The sequence below is a fragment of the Delphinapterus leucas genome, chromosome 16 (genome assembly GCF_059928025.1).
Source record: "Delphinapterus leucas isolate spDelLeu-1000000601 "Yukka" chromosome 16, BTC_Dleu_Yukka2, whole genome shotgun sequence".
In the NCBI taxonomy this organism is placed as follows: Eukaryota; Metazoa; Chordata; class Mammalia; order Artiodactyla; family Monodontidae; genus Delphinapterus; species Delphinapterus leucas.
Genome location: NC_143144.1, coordinates 13,327,934 through 13,333,708, shown reverse-complemented (window position 1 = coordinate 13,333,708; position 5,775 = coordinate 13,327,934). Strand labels below are relative to the sequence as shown.

The window sequence follows — 5,775 nt, the reverse complement described above, 5'->3', positions numbered from 1 at the left end:
ATCTTAGCCATCCTGTATTTCATATAGCCTGTGAATCTAATGATGGAGTGAGAAACACTGTATGTCAGAGAATTCAGTAATAGAGAAACCCCTGTCAATATCCTGCATTTTAATAACCCGTCATCAGCAAGTCAAACATTTTGTAAATCAGATATTTACCATGAAAAACCCCAAGATGAAATGGCTGTAGGAAGATTTTCACAAATGCACAGATTTTACTGAACATCAGATAATTGAGAGTAGAATAAAACCTTATAATCTCAAAACACATTTCAAAATTTGTATATCAGAGAATATGTGACAGAAGAAAATTGTCAGCTTTAGAAATGTCAGGGAGGCTTCCCTGGTGGTGCAGTGGTTAAGAATCCGCCTGCCAATGCAGGGGATGCAGGTTCGAGCCCTGGTCTGGGAAGATCCCACATGCCGTGGAGCAACTAAGCCCGTGTGCCACAACTACTGAGCCTGAGCTGTAGAGCCCGCAAGCCACAACTACCGAGCCCATGTGCCACAACTACTGAAGCCTGCGTGCCTGGAGCCTGTGCTCCGCAACAAGAGAAGCCACAACAATGAGAAGCCCGTACACCGCAACGAAGAGTAGCCCCTGCTCACCGCAACTAGAGAAAGCCCACGCACAGCAACGAAGACCCAACATAGCCAAAAATAAATAAATTCATTTAAAAAAATGTTGGGGGAATCTTCATCTGGAAATAATCTAATTCTAGAAGCAAGGTTTTGGATGCAGTACCAAATATTTTATTAGAAATATAACACAGTATGTTTACTTAGTCATGCTCACCATGGAACATGTAGCTTTAAAAAAGGCACAAATGAGTTGAAGCATCAGAATAGCAGCTTTCAATGTGTATGTAAATAGGCTCTGAGCTATGTCAGGCTGATACGCATAAGTATGCTCTTTAACACTTATTTCATGTATGTTTGATTTTTGTTTTAGACCCCAAAATAATCGTAGTGGAATGATGACGCTTACCTAAATAACTTTATTTATATCAGGGTTTCTTACACTAAATACTATTGTTGTTTCATCATATATTTACACAACATATACTTTAGAAGACACATTGAATGCATAAAATGCCACATATCCTGTGTTCTCTACTCTTTGGTGACATATATAAATGGGTATAAACATTGTTACCAAACTGTCCTTTCAGTAAATGACCCAAACAATGTTTAATAGAATCAAGGTTTACTTAAAGTATGCAACGAACCAGTACACAATTGTTTATAACACACATCTGAGTCAATGTTCAAAAGTAGCCTTGAACATTAGTACTTATACTTTACAGATTAAAAACAGCACTTGTTGAAGAAGTTACCCCCATTTTATATTTTTTATATGTCTAAGTGATATGCTTATATAAATTTAGGTGTGAAGCCCAGATTTTATGTGAGCTAAGAACTATCTGTGTTTGTATTTAGTGTGGTAGAATGCCACAGTTTTCTTCCTTGAATTATGTGACATGGCATTGTTTTCTCAGACAAGCTGTTCTATTTCTGCCACTTATCATTTGTGTGACCTATGTAGTGATTTAATCTCTCTGTGCCTCAGTTTCCTCATTTGCAAAATGGAGATACTATTACCTACTTCACAGATACTGAATAGTTTAACTTGGAGTGTTCTGTTATAGCCAAAGGCATTTATGTTCAGAACTTGAACTTTAGAAATAAAATTCTCTATCATTCCATTGTTTGAAAGGAATTTCTATTTGTTGATACAAGAAGATTCTTTTTAGAACTTTCCATTTTGTCAGGTGTCTTCTCTTTAAAACATATGAAAAAAATATGTTTTAAGTTAAATTGAATGATCAACTGACCCCCTTCTGTTACTGCTTGATTAAATATGGTGCAAAGTAAAGACCCAACTTTGTTTTTTTCCAGATGAATAGCCAGTTGATCTCTCACCGTTTGATTTATTCACCCTATTTCACTGATTTGAAACCCGTTTTTAAATTGTATGCAGGACTTCCCTGGTGGCGCAGTGGTTGAGAGTCTGCCTGCCAATGCAGGGGACATGGGTTCGAGCCCTGGCCTGGGAGGATCCCACATGCCGCGGAGCAACTAAGCCCGTGCACCACAACGACTGAGCCTGCGCGTCTGGAGCCTGTGCTCCGCATCAAGAGAGGCTGTGATAGTGAGAGGCCCGCGCACCGCGATGAGGAGTGGCCCCCGCTCGCCGCGACTGGAGAAAGCCCTCGCACAGAAACGAAGACCCACCACAACCAAAAATAAATATAAAAATAAATAAATAAATTAAAATGTTTAAAAAAATGTATGCAGAATTACCCTTTGAAGTGGCTATTGTATTTTTAGGCTCTGCATTCCTGTCCACATTATTCTGCTGGTGCATAACCCAGATGGGCCAATTATAGGACACTGCCTGCCTTGAAAGGAGTCCTTCAAGCTGAAATGAAAAGATGCTATTCAGCAACGTGAAAACATATGAAAATACACAGGACACTGGTAAAGGTGAAAATAAACTTAGAAAACTGTAACTCTGTATTAGGATTGTCTGTTACCCCCTCAAATATATAGAAGTTAAAGGAAAGGAGTAGTACAAATAGCTACTGTAACTATATTCTGAGTAGATTTGGTGTGTGTGTGTATGTATGCCATATTTGAATAAAACATGCAGTGTGGAAATGTGCAGCATTTTATGTGAGTATGTAGGCATATATTATCTGACAGGACACGTGAAGTCCTTAATCAGGTAAGACATTATTAATAAGGAGATGATTTTATGAGAGAATATTTATAAATTTGAGCATGTGATTTTTCCCCATCTCAGTGACTACCTCTGGGTGCCTGACTCCTAATGAAGTCACTGGGAAAACTGCTTATCCGGGGATTTCCAGCGAGGCTGAGGATCTTTTTACTCCAGCTGACTAAAAACTCCTCTTGATCCTGGTGAAGCTGACTCAGTTTATACTGAGGTTGGGCCTGGGTAAAAGGTGTCAGCCACCCTCAGTACTGAGGAGAGGTATTTAAGGACAGGAACATGAAGGCAGAAGCAAATAAGATTGTCAAGTCTGTCTGGTGACAGCAGCCCATCATTTTCCAGTCTGACCCTGGGCCACTATGTGTCCAGCCAGAGTAGCCAAGCCTGCCAGGATGGGTCCCTGCTGAAGGCGGCTGTCTTGCTGCACCCAGCACTGTGGTTATGGGTGTGGACGGTGGAGCCAGTGTCTGAGTCTGTTATCCCAACTCCAGCTCCTGCTACCTGTATGGCCTTGTGTCACTGTGTCCTGATCTAGGCCAAGGATTGGACACCTCTCATTGGGATTGCTTTGGAAATTAGAAACCATAAGATCTTAGGAAGTTTTTGCACATCCCTCCCTATGTGGGGGCAGTTTTCTTCTGGCCTCCCAGAGAGTGCTCATTGTTGTGTACACACGCGCGCACATACAGAGGGCTGTGTGCTTATTGTTGTGTATGCACAGACACGCAGGCCTGCAGAATGATGTTAAATAAGGAACTATGGGGTGGGATCAGAAGAGGACATGCCTGAGGACATCCCTAGAAATACATGCTAGAATCATCCCCACTGGGCAGGTGGGGGGAGAGAGACAGGCCTTGAGAGACCCAAGTGTTACCGAAACGCAAGTCCATGTGCCCAACGCACAGTGAGGCCAAACGATACCAAAACGCCAGAGTTAGGAACAGAGAAAGGTTTATTGCAGGGCCATGCAAGGAGACGGGTGGCTCATGCCTTAAAAAAAAAACGCCGAACTCCCTGAAAGTTTCAGTAAAGCCCTTTTACAGGAAAGGTGAGGAAGGAGTGTGGTTAGTTGTTGCAGACTTCTTGGTGTCAGATCCTTTGTTCCTGAGGTCAGGTCATAGGTCACGATGTTCCTTTAAACCTCCACCAAAACAAATGTTACTCTGTTCTACAAGAAAGGGGAAGGTTGCAAGGCACAGCTTTCACCCTTTGAGGTCCAGGCCTGGCTGAGAGAAGGGAGTCCCTGCGCGGGGGGCGGGGGGCAGGTTACCCTGCCCCAGAGCGTTCGTCCAGCACCCAGTCTGGGTCCTCCCACCAGTGCCCAGGCCTGGCTGAAGAGGCAGATCTCAGATGGTGGCTCCCTCAGGGCCGGGTCCCCAGACCCTGCCCAGCCGTCATCGCTGAGGGAGCCAGGCACCCAGCACCCAGCTGGCCCTCAGGCTCCTCAGGCTGCCCAAATGGTGGGGGCCAGGTCCCCCAGACTGTGTCCCATGCAGCCTGCCGCTGCCATTAGGTCGCAGAGGCAGGGATGGGGGAGAGGTTGGTTCACCGCTGCCTCAGGGCCTGAGCCCGGCCAGTGGACGTCGTGGCGAGGGCTCTGGAGCCCTGCAGGACACACCCCCAGCCTGTTCCCTGGGCCCCCAGCTCACCCGCCAGCCCGAAGCCGGGGAGCTGGAGAGCCCCAGGGAGAAGGAAGGCCGGGATCTGCCTCTTATCTCACTCTCCACCTGACGACCACCACTCCGCCCGAACACTGGCTCAGTGCCCCCCTAAGGGTCGCTCATTGACAGTTGCTCACTTGGGGGCGGGGCCCACTGTAGCGCGGACCAATGGCTGAGCAGGACCTCTAACCCGGCTCTAACCATCCCGCATTAATGGTCTCCCGGTAACTGTTGCCTGGTAACAGCGTGGGGGAGGTGGGTAAAGCTCGCGGCAATGGCCTAGGGATGCACACTGCAGCACGCTATTACACTAGGAATTATCCAGGATGGAGAACAGGTAAAACGGGGAATTGAGTCTGGAACCCAGGTCTGCCTCCTCAAAGCTGCGCACAGACCCTCCCTCCCCGGGAGCGGCAGAGAGGGCTGTGAGGTGTGACTGTGTGAGATATGGGGTTGCGTGGAGAAGGGGTGAGCCGTCGGCAGCCCAGAGGGCTGTGTGTAGCGGTGTTGTCTGAGGAGGGGATTCAAGTAAGGGGCCCCCAGGAAGTGAAGTCACCTCCTTGGCAACAGACCCCAACAGAACTCTGAGCCCCGGGAGCCAGGCACACACGTTCTAGCGACAGCCCCACAGCCGGCTCACTCGGCTGGAGACGCTTCACAGAGACGGATGTTCTCCTGCTGTGTCCTGACTTCCCAGGGCTTCTGCTTCAGGAAACCCCTGAGTGGGAGGTTTCTCAGGTGCGTTAGGCGGTTCAATACTTAACCTGGACGACTCTGGTCCTTTACCAGGAGGTCCCTAAGGGAACACGAGGTGGCCGAGAGCAGGCCAGTCCTGGTCCGGCCGCGTCTGGGAGCCCTCCCTGGGCAGCCTCACGTCCCGGCATCTCCATGTCGGGGGAAGGGGGACTTGAGGGGAGGTTTCCCTCTGGGCAGGAACGGGTGGATGGGAACTTGGTCGTGATCACACTCAAGCACAAGGGTGAGGGAGGATTCCTGAGGCGCCTCTTATCAGTACCAGCGTGGATCCAAGGCCGTCAGGTTGTCATCATTTTTCCCTCCTTGGAGGAGGTCTGTGCAGAGAGTGGTGTGCGTGTGTCTGCAGTGGAGACGGCTGGTGGGTCTGAGGGGCAGCGCAGGCGGCAGGCAGGGCTCCGAGGCTTCACAGGGCTCCACACAGGAGATCGCACAGGAGCCGGTCCATGGCGCCCCCTGCTCCATCTCCCTGCAGGAGGGGCAGGAGCCCACACCAGCAACAGAGCCCAGGGCAGGCTCAGGGTGAGTGCCAGCGAGGAGGAGACTGCACACCCAGGAAGCCCCAGAGCCGCCCTGCCCCTCCTGGCGTCCTGCTCCCAAAGGAACCTGGGCCCCCATCTCCTC

General features: G+C 48.8%; 1 pseudogene; it reads left to right on the top strand.

Annotated features, from left to right (window-relative positions):
- Positions 1-4,661: 4,661 nt before the first annotated feature.
- Positions 4,662-5,775, top strand: part of LOC111163998 (ral guanine nucleotide dissociation stimulator-like) — a 58,308-nt pseudogene continuing 57,194 nt past the window's right edge.